This window comes from Sminthopsis crassicaudata, chromosome 2 (genome assembly GCF_048593235.1).
Source record: "Sminthopsis crassicaudata isolate SCR6 chromosome 2, ASM4859323v1, whole genome shotgun sequence".
NCBI classification, from domain to species: domain Eukaryota; kingdom Metazoa; phylum Chordata; class Mammalia; order Dasyuromorphia; family Dasyuridae; genus Sminthopsis; species Sminthopsis crassicaudata.
This window is the reverse complement of record NC_133618.1, coordinates 550113729-550133500: the sequence shown is the minus strand read 5'-3', so window position 1 is coordinate 550133500 and position 19772 is coordinate 550113729. Positions and strand designations below refer to the sequence as shown.

General features: G+C 34.0%; 1 protein-coding gene across 7 annotated transcripts in view; it reads left to right on the top strand.

The window, feature by feature from the left end:
• TJP1 (tight junction protein 1) overlaps positions 1-19772 on the top strand; it is a 336975-nt gene that overhangs the window by 181866 nt on the left and 135337 nt on the right. Inside the window, exon 1 of one of the 7 annotated variants that reach the window (XM_074294994.1) lies at positions 18202-18354. The exons of the other annotated variants lie outside the window; for them this stretch is intronic. The gene's annotated coding sequence lies outside the window, so the exon portion shown is untranslated. Of the gene's footprint in view, positions 1-18201; positions 18355-19772 lie in introns of those variants that run through there. 7 annotated transcript variants of the gene reach the window in all.

Here is a 19772-nt window from a genome sequence, read left to right as displayed (position 1 = left end):
TAAATTTTTTTTCTCTCCTGAGATGCTATAATTTTTAACCTTTCATCCCTTCCCATTTAACAGAAAACTCAACTGGGGTCAAGAGAAATTAAATGACTTGCCTACAATGCTGGGCTCTTTCTACATCTTATAGCTCAATTTTGAAGAATTTAGAGTGGGAAAGGAACTTATAAAAACTGAGGCTCAAAGTTTTTGAGGAATAGATATCTTTACTCTAAGTTGCAAAATCATCTAGATACATATCTTATTTTCAATTCATTTAAATCCAAAAAAATAGTTACTAAGTCCTACTATGTACAAGGAACTGGGAATAAGAAGACTAATGAAATTATACTTATCCTCAATGAATTTAAATTCTATTTTTTCTCATCTATAAAGTAGGGATAGTAATAGTGCTTATCTCTCAGAGTTTTTGTGAGGATCAAATGAGATAATAATTGCAAAGTGCTTAACATAATACTTAGTACATAGTAAGCTTTTTATATATTATTAGCTATTGTTATTATTGATAGCTTGGGATAAAAAAAATATGTATGCAAATATAGTCCAAGGCAAAAGCTTTATTTTCTTAATTTCAATGGGGGAATGAAGGTGAACGAGAAAGAAAGAGAGCTATTATTTTAAAAAATGATTTCCCTTCCTTGTCCCCAAAAAGAGTCATTGAAATATTTTTAAATATTCTGAAAAGAACATAAGGAAAGTAAGAAAGAATAACAGATAAGCAGAACTGCTTTGAAAATTATATGTTGTATTTATTATACACATACACATACACACATGTACACATGCATGTATGTACTAATATATTATATTTCTTTATAAAAGACAACTTTTACATAATAGATTCATATTCACCTATAATCCTCTTTTCCTTTTCTACTGTGTATATGAAAAGATTAATTATATTTGTTAAATTCATAATAAAAAATAGCATTAAATTCAATTTAAAAAAAAAAGTATAGTAGAAGAAATAGTGAAGAGGATGAGAGCTCTAATCACTCTGGGGGAAGGGGCTCAGAAAAGATTTAATGGAGGCAACAGCAGCTCAGCTGAGCCTTAAAACAAAATAAAAATTATAAAAAAACAAAACAAGATAAAGTGAGAGTGTATCACAGGCTTGGGTACTGCCTATTCAAAGGTGTGAAGATGGGAGATGGAATGTTGAATGCAAAGAACAACTAATAGGCTAATTTGGAAAGAATACTGTTTTCACCAAGGGATATAATTGAAGGTTTTTGAATGGTGCAGTGACAGTTAAAACTATACCAAAGGAAAATTATTTTGGGAGCCACAAGGATAACTTGTAGAAGGGGAAGACTGGAGAACAGAGAAACCAATATAATTATAGGGTGGGGTGATGAGGGCCTGAACTAGAGTAGTGATTGAATGAATGCAGAAAACTTGTGGGATAAGGAAGAGTTGAGTCTGAGATTACTCTAAAGTTTGAAGTCTGACTAGATTGTTGGATATGTTGTCATCAGGAATAGAAAATTTGGAGGAAAGCATGGGTTCCATTTTAGAAATGTTACATTTGAATTTTTGATGGAATGTGCTGAGAGAAATGTTCAGCAAATAGCAACAAGAAGAATGTTGTTTAGAAAAGAAAATCAGACTGGCTATGTGGATTTGGGAGTTCAAATAAAGATAAAAGCATAGGAGCAGTTTTTCAAGAGATTGGATTAAATTATTTTTAAGGTTCTTTTTTGCTCTGAAATAATTTTGTCATTATATTTGTCTAATCACTTAGGTTTTTTAATGAAGAAAAAAATTCATTATGTAGAACCTTTACAAAATGACTTGTTACTTTGAAACTATATGCAAAAGACTATAAAGCTGTGCATAATACTGTTTTATCTAGCAATACTAATTATAGGTCTGTTTTCCTGAAAAATCAGAAAAAAAAAAAAAAGGAAAAGGACCTACATGTTCAAAAAATATTTGTAGCAGGTGTTTTTATGGTGGCAAAGAAATGGAGATTGAGGGTATGTCAATCAATTGGGGAATGGCTGAACAAGTTGTGATATATGGAATACCATTGTGCTATTGCTTGTGTCATCCTGAACAAGTCACTTAACCAGGATCCCTCAGTTTCCTTATCTGTAAAATTAATTGTAGAAGGAAATGGCAAATCACTCCAGTATTTTTGCCAAGAAAGCCTCAAATGGGGTCACAAAGAGTCTGATAAAACTGAAATGACTGAACAGTAACAATATAAGAAATGATTAGGGGGATGGATTCGGAAAAACCTGGAAGAACTTATATGAACTGATGCTAAGTGAATAAAGTCAGGAGAACATTGTCCAAAGTAATAGTACTATTGTAATTATGATGAACTGTGAAAGACTTATCTACTCTGTTTAATATAATGACATAAGACAATTCCAAAGGACTCATGATGAAAAAAGCTGTTACTTCCAGAGAAAGAAGTAATGGAGTTAGAGTACACTCTACTCTTGAAGCATAATTTTTTCATTTTATTTTTCTTGCTTTGGTAACATAGCTAATATGTTAAAAATTATTTTACATAATTTCATATATATTGGTATCATATAATTTGCTTTCTTAATGGATAAAAAAGACAGAATTCAAAAAATTTTATATGCTAAAAGAAATGATAAATTTATTTTTAAAATATTTATGGAGAGTTGTTTTATAACAAACTTATTTTTAGTTAGTTTGCATTAATATCTTTCATATTTTTTCATTTATTTTTATATCACCTTCATTTCTCTCTTTTCCCTTCTCTCTCCCATTTCCCTCAGAGCCATCCAAACATAACTATTTTCTTTTTTTTTTTTTAATTATAGCTTTTTATTTACAAGATATATGCATGGGTAATTTTTCAGTATTGACCCTTGTAAAACCTTTTGTTCCAATTTTTCTCCTTCTCCCCCCGCCCCCATCCCTTCCCCCAGATGGCAGGTAGATCAATACACAACATAACTATTTCCTAAAGAAAAAGAAAAAAAAATTAACAAAACCAATAAATACTTCCCCAAAATTTGAAAGTGTATTCAGTGTTCCACATTGCTGCAGAAGTCTCATCTCTTCATTGGGAACATTCTTGTTCTTTGTAATTTTGCACAGTTAATTGTCAATTGTTTTGTAGTTGTTCTAATCATCGAATATATTTTCTTGGCTCTGTTTATTTCACTTTGCATTGATTGATAAAAATCTTTGTAGTGTGCATAGTGAGTGTGCTTTGGACTCTCTCAGAGAGAGAGCTTCTAAAGTCATCTTGGGCTGGGGGGGAGGGAAGGGTGAGGACAGGTGGAGTGATGTTTTTTTCTCTACTTCCACTAGCTTGAATTTTTGGTTCCTCCTAAACTTAGGTTCCAGTGAGTTCCACTTAACCATGTAATAATGATTCAACTTAGGTTTTAAATATTTGTTATGGAAACCTTTCTAAAATTCACTGTACTTTTCCCAGCCTTCTTAAACAAAATGTTTATCATTTTTTCTATGATTCATAATCATGATAAAATTTTGATTTGAAAATACTGTCAAAGGTACAGATAAGTAGATATTAAGAGGCAATAAGCTTAATGGATTCTAACCTTAGCAGCAGCTCCAATACTTTCTTGAATGGCTGTGATTTCAATTTTGTTTTTCCCATAAAGATAAAGCACTTACACAATCTCCTAGGTGGTATAATTTTCCATTTTCCAAATTTTCCAAAATTCATTGACATCAAAGGCTATATCTCCCAAATAGTTTAACTTAAAAAAATTATCTTTATCCTGCTGTTTCTCTCTGAAAATAACACAACTGTTTTAATGATATTTCCAGAGTTCAACCTAAGAAATGGTTAATGTAGTGATTTTTTTTCTACCATTTTCCTAACATTCCTCTAATATTATTTAGTTGATTCTATAAATTAGGATGTGATTCAGAATACTTAAATGCTTCTAGTATGTCATTTTGTTGGTGTAGGTAATCTTATCACTGATGAAGACCATATTTGTTTAATTTAGTAAGAGCTCATAAGGAATTACTAGGGGCTAAAAATGATGAATTTCTTCATAGGGACTTCATGACTAGGTTTATACTTGAAGCATTGCTTAGACCTATCAAAGTTTGTATTTTGTGCACTTTGCCTCAGACACTGAGTAGTATTTACCTGTTTGAATGTAAAATGTCAGAATTATATTCGTAAAATAATTTTCAGCAAACTACATTTGATTATAAAAAAATCTTTTGCTTTTTTGCTAAATATTGAACCCAAAAAAGAGAAGATCTCACACATTTTTTAAAAATCAAAAGACTAGATGCTTTGATTTGGTTGGGTGCCTAATCTAAACTTTCTCTATGACTCAACAAAGGTGATGTAAGGTTAGATTAGAATCCTTTTCCCCCATAGGGAGCAAAGGGGAAATAAAGATAGCTGTTTTGACTAATGAGTCCATTGTGAGCATTCCTTAAAAACAAAGGTATTCTCCAAACCTGTGTTTATTCTCAAGTTGGCCTTGCTATGGTCTTACCAGCTGCTAGTGCCTCTCTCTACCACAAACCAAGAAAATTACTTTGCATTTGCCTTGTACACACTTTATGTCTACTCACATTGTACATGGACCTGAAAGTAAGGACATAACACTTTTTCCATGGTAGGTACTTAATAAATACTTGTAGGTTGATTGATTGATTACATGTGGTGCCTTACCTAAAGTAGAATGAAAGTTCCTTGAGGGCAGGGACTGTTATTATATGTTTTCCCTCCCTAGTAATAAGTCATGAATACAATCCTTTTGATGGATTGATTGCTTGAGTCAATTGGTGCTTTATAAAGAACTCCAGTTCCCTTTTCCTACCTCACTTAAGAAACCAGAGAGATCTGAAAGTGCCCAGGCCATAAGACATAATCTGCTAAATTTAGGCAATGCTATCTGCGTAATATTATCAGGTGTGGTGATATGAAGTTTGTTGACAGACAAAAATTTTAAATCCTGTAGGTTGGAATTAAAAGCAGTTTTGAGATCTAGAATTGCAATGAGGAGCTCAGAACATGGACAGCTAGGTGGCACAGTGGATAGAGTACTAAATCTGGAACCAGGAAAACCTGAATTCAGATGCTGCCTCAGATATGTGTGACGCTGGGCAAGTCACTTAACCCTGTTTGCCTCAGTTTCTTCATCTGTAAAATGAGCTGGAGAAGAAAATGGCAAATTATTACAGTAACTTTTGCCAAGAAAACTCCCAATGGAGTCACAAAGAGGTAGACACAATAAAATGACTAAGAACAACAAAACTATAAAGAAATTTAGATGGCTGTGAAACTCTTCCTTTATACTTTGAAATCCAGGACTGATGTGACCTTTGCTTGATAGATGAAATAAGGTAGATGAAATATTTTATTTCAACAACATTTTCTTATATTCATCTTTTTAAAGTTCTCTACAGATATCCATTTTATTTTCTAAGATTACAATAACTTTTTAATGTTTTCAGTGATGTTTTAAACACTAGTTTAACAACTATCTCTTCCCTTTCACCAGTGAAAACTGAAATCTATATCATAGGATCGTATCTATAGTAAAGATCTAGCTCTCTTAAGCTGTATGGTTTATACATCATGGTAAAACCTACAGGATTTAAAATTTTTGTCTGTCAACAATCATTTATTTGTTTGCTTTGTGCTAGACAAGTCCCTGCTCTCTAGAGACTATCTATAACTATGTACAAACAAAAAGATCATATTTAAGCTGAGTCTTGGCCAAATCCAAGGAAGTCAAAAGGCAGAGGTCAAAAGAGAGCATTCCAGGCATAAGGATGCCAATAGAGAGCCATAAAGTCTGTCAGTGGGGACATGGAACATCCTCTTTGAGAAATAGCAAGTAGCTTGTGTGTGTGCATGGAATAAAGTATAAAAATATCAGAAAGCTGAGAAGGGCCCAATTTGTGAAGAGTTTTAAACATCAAAGAGGAATTTATATTTTATTTGGAACATATTTCTTTTTTTTTATTAATAGTTTTTATTTACCAGATATATGCATGGGTAATTTTACAACATTGACAATTGCCAAACTTTTTGTTCTAATTTTCCCCCTCCTTCCCCCCACCCCAGATGGCAGGTTGACCAATACATGTTAAATATATTAAAGTATAAATTAAATACAATATATGTATACATGTCCTAACAGTTGTTTTGCTGTACAAAAAGAATCAAACTTTGAAATAGTGTACAATTAGCCTGTGAAGGAAATCCAAAATGCAGGCAGACAAATATAGGGGTATTTGGAATTCTATGTAGTGGTTCATAGTCATCTCCCAGAGTTTTTTCGCTGGGTGTAGCTGGTTCAGTTCATTACTGCTCTATCGGAGCTGATTTGGTTCATCTCATTGTTGAAAATGGCCACATCCATCAGAATTGATCATCATATAGTATTGTTGTTGAAGTATACAACGATCTCCTGGTTCTGCTCATTTCACTCAGCATCAGTTCATGTAAGTCTCTCCCAGGCCTTTCTGAAATCATCCTGTTGGTCATTTCTTACAGAACAATAATATTCTATAGTATTCATATACCACAATTTATTCAGCCATTCTCCAATTGATGGGCATCCACTGAGTTTCCAGTTTCTGGCCACCACAAAGAGGGCTGCCATAAACATTCTTGCACATACAGATCTCTTTCCCTTCTTTAAGATCTCTTTGGGATATAAGCCCAGTAGTAACACTGCTGGGTCAAAGGGTATGCACAGTTGGATAACTTTTTGAGCATAGTTCCAAATTGCTCTCCAGAATAGCTGGATGTATTCACAATTCCACCAACAAAGTGTGTAAGTGTCCCAGTTTTCCCATACCCCCTCCAGCATTCCGCATTATCTTTCCTTGTCATTCAAGCCAATCTGACTAGCATGTAGAGGTATCTCAGAGTTATCTTAATTTTCATTTTTCTGATTAATGATGATTTAGAGCATCTTTTCATTGAAAATTGAAATAGTTTCAATTTCTTCATCTGATAATTGTCTGGAGCATATTTCCTTAAAAAAAAAAAAAACTTTATTTTCAAAATATGTGCATGGATAGTTTTTAACATCCACCTTTGTAAAACCTTGTGTTTGTTCTACATTTTTTTTTCTCCTTCATCCCTTCCCTTAGATGGCAAGTAATCTAATATATGTTAAACATGTGCTATTCTTCTATATATAGTTCCTCACTTATCATGCTGTTCAAATGAAATCAGATCAAAAAAGGAAAAAAATGAGATAGAAAACAAAAAGCAAGCAAACAACAAGTAATAATACTATGTTGTAATCAGCCTTCACAATCCTTTCCCTGGGTGCAGATGGCTTTCTCTGCCACAAATCCATTGGAATTGACCTGAATCATTAGACATAATTCTCCTGAAGAATACAACATATATAGGAAGCAGCATATACCAGAGAAGCCAAATCATCACAATCATCTGAACAATTGCTTCCTCTTACATCTCAAGCCATAGCCCTAGACCCTAGACCCCTTATTAAAAATAGCAGTAGCCTTCTTCCAGCCTGAATCCCATAAACTATTAAGGATAGCAATCCCTGTAGGAAAAAAAAGCCCACCTTCTTCAACAATTCCCACTATTGGGAATTTAAACCAGAGAGTCAGTGAATTTGGCACACTTCTGAAATGATTATCCATGTTTCTACCTCAGTCCCTATAGTCATTATCTTAGCAAGCAAATCCTGACAACTCCAGATGTAACCTGACAACTGCTTCTGTTGATGACTTAAGCCCTATCTCAACAGCAACCTTACCTTCTGAACATGTTAAAAAGAAAGTTCTTAGTCCCAAAGTCCTTTACATGATCAAATACTCGAACATCAGAAACAAATATCAAGAGAAATGACATTAAAGTTGTATTACTATATTCTTTGCTGATGGACCATGGAACTTTTGCTTCTGACTTGCCTTAGGAAATCTTTCAATATGTTGTTTCCCTGATGAAATTCCTGAAGAATAGAAAATGTCTTGTTTTTCTATTTGTATTTCTGTTGTTCAGAACAATTCTTTGCATATAAATGCTTAATGGATTCTTTTTTCATTTATTGTTCTTTGGTATATGTTGAATTGGGGGGAGAAAATGGGGTCATATTTTAGCAATATCTTTAGTAGCTTAGTCTCAGAAGATTGCCTTGGAGTAGGGACATGAATCAGGAAGAGCAATTATAAGGGTTCTGCAATAGTAGTCCAGGTGACAGAGCTTGAAGTAGGGTAAGGTCTATGTGGTTGGATGGAAGAAATGTATAGGGAAAAAAAACTGTGATGTTAGAAATGATAATTTTGGCAAAAGATTGAATATGTGGAGTGAGTGAGGAATCAAGAATGCAGTTGCAAATCTAGGTGACTGAGAAGATGGTAGTGCCTGTGACAGTACTAGGAAAGGTGGCAAGAAAGAAGGATTTAAGGAGAAAGAAAATTATTTCTTTGATACATATTAAGTTTGAGATGCCGATGGGACTTGTAATAGTGATGTGAGACTGGAGGTCATGAAAGAAATGAAGTTAAATCAGCAAATTTAGTTATCTTCACAGAATTGATAACTGAACCCTTAAGAGCTGACAAGATCGTCAAGGGATACAGTGTAGGAAAAACAAAACAAAACAAAACAAAAAAACAGAAGAGAGCCTAAGACGATATCCTCAGTTAGTAAACATAGCCTGGATGAAGATCTAGTCAAGAAAACTGAGGAATGATCACAGATAGAACTAGGATAAGAACCAGGAGAAATTAGTTTCACAAAAATTTAGCTGGAAAGAGAGGGAGAGTGACAATTCAAAGATGGGAAAGAGATTAAAAAAAAAAATGAGAACAGAGAAAAAAGCAATTTGATTTGAAAATTCAAAGATCATTGTTAACCTTGGGGAGAGCCGTTTCAGTTGAATGATGAAATGGGAAGCCAAAGAAAAGAATTTTAAATTGAGTGAAATGAGAGGAAATGGAGGCACCAAGTATAGATGGCTTTTTCAATATGTTTAGTCAAGAAAAGAAGTAGAGATATAGTTAGTAGGGGTAATCAGATTAAGTGAGGGTTTTTTAAGCATGGTGGGGGTGGGGAGAGGAGGGCTAGGCAGGTTTGTATGTAATAGGAAAAGAGCCACCAGATATTTGAGAGAGAATAGGAATAATAGTGGAGAAGTTAACCAAAGAAGATGAGATGGGACATGATCAGGAGTCCATGGAGAGGGATTTGCTTTGGCAAGAAGAAGGGCCACATGTGGGAGGGTAAAGAAGGAGAATGACTCATGATGCGAAAAGAGGTGTGACTTGTGCTTTCAACAGTACTACATGAAGGTAGCTATTGCTATTCTCTACCTTCTCTGCTCTAACCCTCATGAAAAGTAGAACTATTTTATGTTTGAAGGCCCCATAATATTAAGGTACAGAGGGCTGTCTGAAATATCCACTCTGTCCAGAGGCAGAGCTAACTGGTTTCATCTTGCCAGCTTGCTTCTTTGCTATCTAATGCATACCAACTCTGTCATGGATTCTAATCACCGTTGTCATCATTTACATGGATACCATCATTATCACCATGCCCACCATCTCCAAAGCCTCTAACCTCTGCTTTTTTTTTCCCCACCCTCCTCTTATCTTTACTTTTATTGCTTTTTCTCTCTCCTATTTCTTATGTTTAAAAAATTATATGCATATTGCCAATATATCAGTTTTCCTTTTATTTGATGCTGTCATTTGACTAATTATAGTGCATTGGTTGTCATCTTTTAGTCTTCAGCCCCATGAAGCAGTTTTTATTCTTGTAGAGTGCTAAAAAACTGTTTTTTGTGTTGACAATGATAATTTGGGGGCATCAATAATTGCCCAGTAGAGTGCTATTCCAAAGTCTGAGGATTCTAGAAGGCTGATTTTTAGATGAATAAATGAGATTTGAATCTATATTTGTTGTGAATTGTATGTTAAATTTTTAAGGGTCGTGATTTCTGTACTTCCATTTGTTCATTGATTTTTTTTTATAGATATTCAATAATCTAGTAATTGTTTATTTTTGTAATATTGCTCCTTACCAGGTAATATAATGTATATAAAACTATAGATCAGGAACTTGGAGCTGGAAGGAACTTCAAAAGAATCTAGCCCAATTTATTCATTTGTAGATCAGAAAACTGAGGTCTATAAAGTTATTTGGGTTGGCCAAATTTCAGAAGTGTGACAGAAGGAACATTTAAACCCCAATTCTTTGACACTAGTCAGTGCTTCCTCATATATTTTCTTGGTCCTTTTTATATGATTCTATAGTTCTTACATATGAACCATTGTATTTTGCATATGTTTTTAGAATTAAAATAATATTATCCACAAAAGTATTTTGTTTCTTTTAAAAAATCAGATAAAGTAAAATATGACCTTCTAATTTTCTTTTATGTATCCTCCTAAAAGATAGTTACATCTCTATTTTCTTATAAATGGTTTAGGTGTTCCTAGAAATGTATCTGTTGAAAGTACAGTAACTATCTGCGAAATTAGAAAGAATTTGCTAGGAAGCATGATAGTTTTCCATGGTGGGGAAAAAAAAATCCCTTAACAGAATAAAATAAAAACCAGTATGCAAAAAAAGGTTGAGTTATAATACAGAAAATATTTCAGCCCTTGATTTTCTTAATCCTGAAACAAGTATATTTAATAACTTTTTGGAAAAAATACTCACTGATTATAAAGTGATTTGAGAAGGTTTATGGACTTCATTTTGATTCTACAGCTTACCAATAACAGCTGCTTGTGTTCATATTTTAAAATCTGGAAATTTCTTTTGGAAATAGCACTTATATAAAAATTAAAACAGCATAAAGAATTCATTTCCCATTTATCTGCTCTCAACAATACACATAAAATTCATGTTGCACACATTTTATAATATTGAAAACTTCATTATTGTTTAGACAGTTTGATGCCCTGGTTCACTGTGTTCTCATTTTACAGGACATGGGGAGTGGCCTACAAAAAAATAAAAAAATAAAATAAATAAATAAATAAATAAATAAGCAAATAAATAAATAAATAAATAGAGCAGAGCTATTCTTGCACTGAGAAAGCAGAGAATGTACTACCAACAGTTGGCTTTCAGCAAGTTTCTTTTCTGTGTATTGAACTACTGGTGCTTTGTTGCTCTTTGAATAATGGACACTTATTCGTATACCTGTGAACAAAAAGGTCATGGCTTGTTGGAGCTTTTAATTAGCTAGGTGATTTCAGTTGCTAGTAGAAATACCAATAAAGAAAGTGTTGTGCTTTTGGAACTTCATATAAACGAGTTAAAAAAAAAAAAAAGACAAAAGCTAAATTTGACTTTAATTTGAATGGTAGTTCAAAAGATCTTTGGGTCTAATGTTTTGTGGTTGTCCTGGGCTGTCCCTAGGGAAGATTATAAAGTACACACAGTTTTCTGAGGCTTCTCCATTTCTATTTCCATTGTCCTTATTTTTCCTTTCAGTGGTCTTTTTTCCTCAATCACCCATTGGCTTCATGCTCTCCTTTGACTATGTCCCCTATTATGCCATTTCTCTGTAGTATTGTCCTTTTTAAACTTAAAAATTTGAGTAATGAATGCATCATTTCCCCCTTTTTCTTCATTAAAATATCACCTTCCTTCAATCTCATTCCCTTAGAGCCTTAACATCATATCAATTAATCAATAAATCAGCAATACTTGATAGCCTATTATGTACAGAACAGCATTAACCAAAATTAGAGAACAAAGTATAAGACTTGCTTCTCTCCCTCTCATCAAGGAGACAAAACATACATATGAAAAATTAAAATATAATAAAAGATTCAAGCAAGAGTTGAAAAAGGCAATATTTGAGATGTTAAAGTGTATACATAATTTATTGACAAATGAATTGTACAGATAATAAGAGTAGAAATACAGGATAAATAGAAATAATTTCAAGCTAAAGTAATCAGGGAAGGTTTTATAGAAGAGTTAGATTTGAGTTATATTTTGAGAGACAGAGCAAAGGGTATGATTAGTGGAATATTAGTTGGAAGAAATCTTGAAGGTTATTTAATCTGACCTTTTCCATCATTTTACTTTTTAGGCTTATTTCTTTCTTTCTTTCTTTCTTAACTTCTTTTTTCCTTCTTTCCATCCTTCTTTCTTTCTTTCCCCAGGTCACCCAGTTACTAAGTGTGTCATAAGTCAGATTTGAACTCAGAATCTCGACTTCAGGTCTGTTGCTCTACCTGCTGTGCCATTTAGCTGCTCCCATTAAAAAAAAAAAAAAAAAAAAAATCTGAGCTTAACCAGTACCAAATAAATTGAGCATTCAAATTCAAAAAATCACAGAATAGAAAAAAGAATTGCATATGGAACTGAGAATCTGCTATTATTTACAACTTACTTTAACTTTTAAATATCCAATAAATTCAACATTTCAAAACTTTCCTCCTTGTCAATGATTTTTTTCTGTTTTCTTTTGTTCCCCCCCCAAAAAAAAAAAAACCAAACCAAAAAAACCAAAACTGTTCCTTTATTTTCTGGGGGTTTTGGTTTTTTTTTTTTTGGTCCATTCTTTCTCTAGCCCTGCTCTTCCAAATTGGAAAGAAACAAAACAAAAATAAAATCACAATATACTGTTATAACAGATAAGCAATTGAGCAACATAAATTCCTACACTGACCATCCCCTACTGTCTTATTTTACAGATAAACTGGAGACTAGGGAATGGAGTTGTTGATTTGATAAACTAATTTATGCTAAAATATTAGTATGTTAACTCTTTTAAATAAATTTGCATTTTTAAGTGGAAGATTGCATAGACTGACATATAGAAAAGCAACTAAGAGAGGATATTTTAGCTACTTTTGGCAGGCTTTAGAGAAGACATTTGTGGCTGGCTAGGGGGAAGAAGATTTTCAGTGACTCTCAAGTCAGATTTCATCTTCATCAGAACTAAGAAATGTGGCAAGTCTTGAGTTTGCAATAGCCTAACCACAGCTTTTAAAAAAAAATCTTATTTTTTAAAATTCTCAATTTAATAAATACCAGAAAGAGAAAAATAAATATATAAAGCAGAACAAAAACAAGAATCATATGTGAAAACTAAAATTTTTATTATGTATAACTTGCTTTAAAAAAAAAGTTCAGTAAATTAAAGAAGTGACTTTCAAAACTGACTTGCCTGTGTTTCCTTAAGAATTTTTGTCTGTTATCTTCTGTGCATTAAAAAAAAAAAATGCTTCAATGACCCTTCTTTCTTTCTTGACTTATTTTTTTCAACCTTATTATCTCTTTTTTGTTCCTTCTCTCAAAAAAAAAAAGAAAAGAAAAGAAAGATATAATCCTTGGAACAAGTAAGCAAAGTTAAGTAAAACATCTACATATTTACTACATTCAAAACTATCTCATTCTTCCCTTTGAGATCATTACTTCTTTGTCAGGAGGTGGATAGTTAGTCCCTTGGAATCATGATTAGTCACTGGATTGATTAGAGTTTTTAAGTCTTTCAAAATGGTTTTTCTTTAGTGTTGTTATTATACAAATTGTTCTCCTAATGCTGTTTATTTTATTTTGCCTCATACAAATCTCAAGTTTTTTGAAATGAGCTCTTCTGTAATTTCACATACATAACAATATTCCATTATATTCATATACCATAATTTGTTCATTCATTCCTCAATCAACGGTCACTTCCCTCTTTGTTTCCATTTCTTTAAGATGACAATAAAAATGACTGGTATAAATATTTTTGTACACATGTGCCTTTTTCCTTTTTTCTTCAGTGTCTTCAGACATATATATATATATATATATATATATATATACACACACACACACATACACACACTTAGTAGTGGTATTGCTACATCAAAGAGTATACATAATATAGTGACTTTGGGTGCACAGTTCTAATTTGCATTCTAGAATTAGGCACAGCTGTTTTAACACCAGCTGAAGGATGCATCCTTCAATCACATTTCATTCTTGAGCTTTTACTCTGGTTGTTGTTAGGGTTAGGCACAATTAATTATGAAATTAAACTGGAATGTGGCCTAGTTTCTTATATAGCTGTATATCTAGAATACAAATGAAATACATAATTCATGTTATTTTCCTTAGCACCCAGCACACTGTTCTACATAGAGGAAACACTATAAATGTTGAACTGTTTAAAAAATCAAAGAAAGATGTGGAATACAGGATTTGCATTTTGTTTATTTAATTAGATCATGATTTTCATATGAATTATTTTTTACCTTTTTGACCTCAAGCCATGTCTTCTATTTCACTGTATTATAGTAGAATTTATGTGAAATAGAAAATCCACCAGATTTGAAGTCAGAACCTGAATTCAAAAATGCAAACCCTTGCAAATGACTTACTTCAGCAAGAATTCAGGGCATCCAAATCTAATGCCATTTCCATTAAGCCAAACTGTTTCTTCTGTGGATTACAAATTTGGACAAAAAAAAAAGAAAATGCTTATTCAGATATTTATATAATTTAAAGAAAAGTTATATCAAAAGGTCTGATTGCAACCATCATACTTTAGTAAATGGTTTCTTGAATGGCCATGTCCAAATTCATCATCTGTTGCTCCACCTTCCAATAGTGGTGAGCCTCTTAGAAGTTAGCTATGATGCTTTTCAAGTAACAATACTTAAAGATTTTTTACTTTCAAGTAGGACCTAGTAGAACTTTTCCTCTGCTGGAAGAGCCTTCAGGAATATAAGCCTCTCCTATCTCAATTCAATTCAACTTAATTTAACAAGCAATTACTGAATGCCTACTATGTGCTAAGCATTGTACTAGATGCTGATGATACAAAAATTCTTTCAATGATTTTTTACTCTATTGTAGGGGAAATAATTAGTAAACAGATAAGTAGAGATTAAAAATAATAAGTGTATGGGGTTCAGAAAGTTCTATTCTTGGAGATTGCTTTTGAAGTGAGCCTTGATGGAAGCTACAGATCTTGATGAGACATGAGAACAGAATTGTAGAGAAAAAGGGAAGTTAAATTTTTTTTTTTCAAAATCCACATTTCACAAAGAGAAAAACCCTGTAATGAATTATAAAAGACTAGAAAACTTGATTCCTTCATCTGTTAAATGAGGGGTTTGTTGAAATGATTTCTGAGATACCTTTCAGCTCTGAGGCCCTGAGAGGCCAAGTAATTTACTCCAAGTCACATAGCTATTGTCAGAGGTGGAAACTAAATACAGTTTCTCTGATTCCAAATCCCATGTACTTTCTACTTTATCATGCTGTTGTTTTCTTTCTTTTGAGGAAAGAAATGTGCAATGAATGAGACTAAGTTGTGAAGAGTGGAAGATGGGAGGAGGGTTCTGATTAGAATGCCTCATTCATTCACTACCATACAGCTCTGTTTCTTTTATTAAGCTACTAAAAACAAAACAAAACAAAACAAAAACAATAACAACAACAACAAAAAAAAACCCAGGTCCCTGATTCCCCAGTTATAGGGAACTTTCATGGAAGACAGTGCCTTTTCAAATGCAAATCTATAACTTCTCTGCAACTTAAGGTCTCAGTCAAACTAGGAGCAGTTATACAACTTGTCCTACAATCACTATTTTTTGTGGTCAAAGACTCAAGTTGAATCCATCTGACTTGAATGCTGGCTCTCTACCATCTCCACTTTCTCACTCATGTTCAGTCTCTCCCTTTCCACTGGCTGCTTCCTTCCTGCATACAAATATACCCATGTCTCCTCTATCCTCAAAAAACCTTTACTAGTGCCAGCTGTCCCCATTAGGTCCAGTCCCATACCAAAGGCCTTTTTATGATAAGTCCCACTGTTTCCTTCTTCTTTTTCCCTTCTTAACTCATCAGTCTGGTTTCTGACTTTGTCATTTAACTGAAACTGCTCTCTTCCAAGTTAACAAGGATATCTTAACTTCTAAATCCGATGCCCTTTTTCACCCCTCATCCTTTTTGATCTCTCTGCAGCCTTTGATATTGTCCATCACTCTCTTATCTGGTAGTGCAGTCAGATAGTGCAATGGATAGACTAGAACTGTAGTAAAAAAAGATCTGAGTTCAAATAATACTTTAAATCAAATGAGAATATATGTAAAGTGCTTTATGCACTCTAAAGTGTTATGTAAATCCTACCTATTATAATCATTCTAGTTACTTTTCTCTAGGTTTTCATAATACTACATTCTCCAGGTTCTTTGACTTGTCTGACCACTGTTGCTGCCAATCCTGGGTGGCTCTCAGGCTCTGCCATAGGCCTTTTCTCTTTTACTTCAGTCTATTTAACATGGTGATGTCATCAGCTCCCAGGGAATCAGCTACAATCTCTATGCAGATGATTCTCAGGTCTGTTTGTTCAGCCTAACTTCTTTATTGGTATTCAATCTTTTTCTTCCGTTGTCTATCAGTCTTGAACTGAATATTTCATAGATATCTTAAGCTACATGGGTCCAAAATCATACTTATTCTCCCTCTTTCTCCGAAACCTTCTTTTCCTAATCTCCTTCTTACTGCAAAGGATATCTCTATCACTCCAGTTACCCAGGTAGGCTTGCAATCTAAGTGTCACCCTCAATTCCTCACTCTAATCTAGCGCCAAATCCTGTCAATTATGCCTTTGTAACATTTCTTGTTTTCTGATGCTGTCATTGCCCTAGTGTAGGCCTTCATTACTTTATGCCTGGATTATTGTAATAGCCTGCTACTGGGTACTGGGTACAGGTAATGCTGCTCCAGTCCATCCTCCACTATGTCAAAGTGTTTTCCTAAAATGGGAATGTGACTGTCACCTTCCCACTCAATAAACCCCAGGAACTCTCTATTACCTACAAAATCAAATAAATCCTCTGTCATTCAAAGCCTTTCATAATCTGTCTCCCCACTGGCCATCCCACCTTTCCAGACTTCTAACTTGTTCTTATCCTTGTATTCTGAGACTCAGTAACACCGGCCTCCTTGCTGTTCCAAGTCCAAGAGTCTCTATCCCTCTACTCCAGAAATTTTTACTAGCCATCCCCCATTCTTGGAATACTGTTTTTTCTTCATTTCTGTCTCCTGGTTTTCTTTCAAGTCCTGTCTAAAATCCCCTATTCTACCAGAAGCCTTTCCCAATCCTCCTTATTGCTTATGTCTGCCCTCTTGAGATTAGCTCCAATTTATCCTCTATATAGTTTGTTTGCACGAAGGAATTTGCATGCTGTCTCCTTCTATAAGACTGTGAGCTCTTGGAGAAAGCAGGATTGTCTTTTGCCTCTCTTTGTACTTAGCATGGTGCTAATAATAATAATAAATGCTAAATACCTTACTGACTGACTACTAACAACTAAGATTTAGTTTGGCTCAAAGTATAAGACCAGTTTCTTTTGCATGTGTTTTAACAATAGAAGTAATAATGGTTTTTTTATTCTGCCATAACACACTTTCCATATAGTCTATTCTTAGAGCCCAGTTAGGGAGCTCCTTGTTCTGCTTTCTAAAAGGACAATTTCAAAATTGAGACCACTTGATTCTTAGTTTCAAATTTTCATCATGCACAAGGCCAACCCCCCCCCAAAAAAAAAGAAAAAAGAAAAAGTGCTTGTTTTAGAGCCAGAGGGCTAAGGGTATTAAATTGGGCAGGTAACAATAGTTAGTAACTGACATGTGCCTGGCACTGTGCTAAGTACTTGACAATTATTATTTCATTTGATTCTCTTAAGAAATCTGGGAGCTGAGTTCAATTGTTATCACCTTCTTACAGATGGGGAAATTGAGGCAGACTTGTGACTTGCTCAGGGTCACACATCTAATCAGCATCTAAGGTTATAATTAAATTCAGCTTTTTCTCGACTCTAGGTCCAGGGATTTATATACTGTGCCTCCCAGATACCCCTAGGGCAAGACCCACATCCTTTCTGTGCCTCAGTTTCCTCAACTATAAAATAAGAAAATTGGACTAGATGATTTCTAACATACTTTCACCTAAACCCTATGCTGCTTTTTTTTTTTTTTTTTTTTTTTTTAAATTGTGTGAGGATCTAGAACCCCTTGAATACCTGAGGAAGGCATTCCTGGCAAATGGCTTTGGGAGGAGTCCAGGCTCCGCTAGCTCCATTTCATCCCAGGGTTCCCAATCTCCACTCCTGGAGTTCAGCCCATCCTAATTCATGCACCTCCCCCACTGGGAGAAAGGGGAGGACACAAGCATTTCCATGTTAATTGCTTGGGTTAGAAAGGGAGGAAACACTGAAAGTAGGGGAGGAATGTCCTTGTGGCCTGTTCTTTCGGCCTCCATTGTCTGTGAGGGGAATAGGAAGAGGGGTATCCAGAGAGACTACAGTACTCCAGGATTTCTGTATTCCCTGGGATCTCGAAAACGGATCCCTTCTGAATGGGCAGGCCTTCTGTTGTAGTAGAAGCATTAGGAGGCAAAGGTAGGTTTAGTATTGTATATATGGTTTTTCTCCAGCCTTCAGACCTTCCTAAAAGTGGTTTAACTATATTTTGTACTAGGCCAAATCAGCTTCTTCCTTCTTATCTCTCTAGCTATAGGATAGATCTACGTGTTTATATTTTAATAAGTTTGTTGTTTCCACTAGAATTCCTAGTGGAGAAAATGTGAACATCCCTTTTGAGGGATGGCAAAATTTCAGCAGGGAAAGATGCCTAAGCAAAACAAAATAGAGCTTTTAGGAAGAAGAAAAAAAGACTACAGGAATACTAAGAAATAATGTGGGAAGAAAGGTAAGGGAGTAATTCAGTATGCAGAGTTTAAGCTTTCCGGATTCTAGCTTTTTGTGTTTGGTGGAATTTGCCTTAAAAGGAATTAGAGAACAAAGATTTTAAATCTCTTAGGTATTCATTACATTCCTTTGACCTTTTCGTGATTTTAGTTGAGTTAAAATAACAGTAAGTATGAGGATAATTTTTTATTTTCATGCTATTTAAGGCACCATTTACTTGCTATGTTCAGGACATAAGAGAAGTAAATTAGGCTTTGTGGAAAAAATTTTCAAACAATTCAGGGACAGGAAAAACCACACCCTTTCAAAACACACACACTAGTAGTTTAACTGGATTTTGATACAGCTTTTAAAAATGTGTTCAGCTTTTGCAAAAATTAAAAAATCTTTCACAGAGTATACATTTATTTTAAAGGAATGCTGCCTGCAAACATGGTTAAAATCACGTTTGCTTATGACAGCACATTTGGAGACCTTTGCAAATATATAAAGTATGTATTTTTTTTTCCAAAACCCCTATGGCCTGAAAGCAATTTATTAATCAAATGATACAAAAATCACAACACCAGAGATAGAAACAAGCCTTCAGCATGGAATCAAGTAGTTAATTCCCTAGGGATCTTTCCTGATTGTTTCCACAGTGTTCTTCCTAATGCTTTGTCCAAATTTGGTTAAATAAAGAAAAGGGTTATTTTAGGATTTCAGTTGGATATTAGGAAATTAATGGTTCTTCCCTTTAACTTTGCCCCTTTTTAGGACTGAGGATATTTTGAACAATACTCTTGCAAAGTAGGGTAACCACAGCTATGCTAAGGTTTCTTTACTACACATTCTGCTTCTTATCAATTGTCCTGAAAGCAGTTTGCACACCTAATTACAAAGCTGGGACAGAAATGTTGCATGAGAATTTGTTTGCATGTAGTTTGGTTTTTTTCCAGGTTTTCCCAATTATTTTATGTTCAGTGCTCTTGCATGTGATTTTACTTCAGGAAATAATGTCCAATACAATTACTGTATTGAAAAAGGCATTGCTAATTTGAAATTCCATAAATGGCAAAGGAGTAAATTAGGGTGGCCTGTGTGTAAATAACACAAATGAATACTTATGT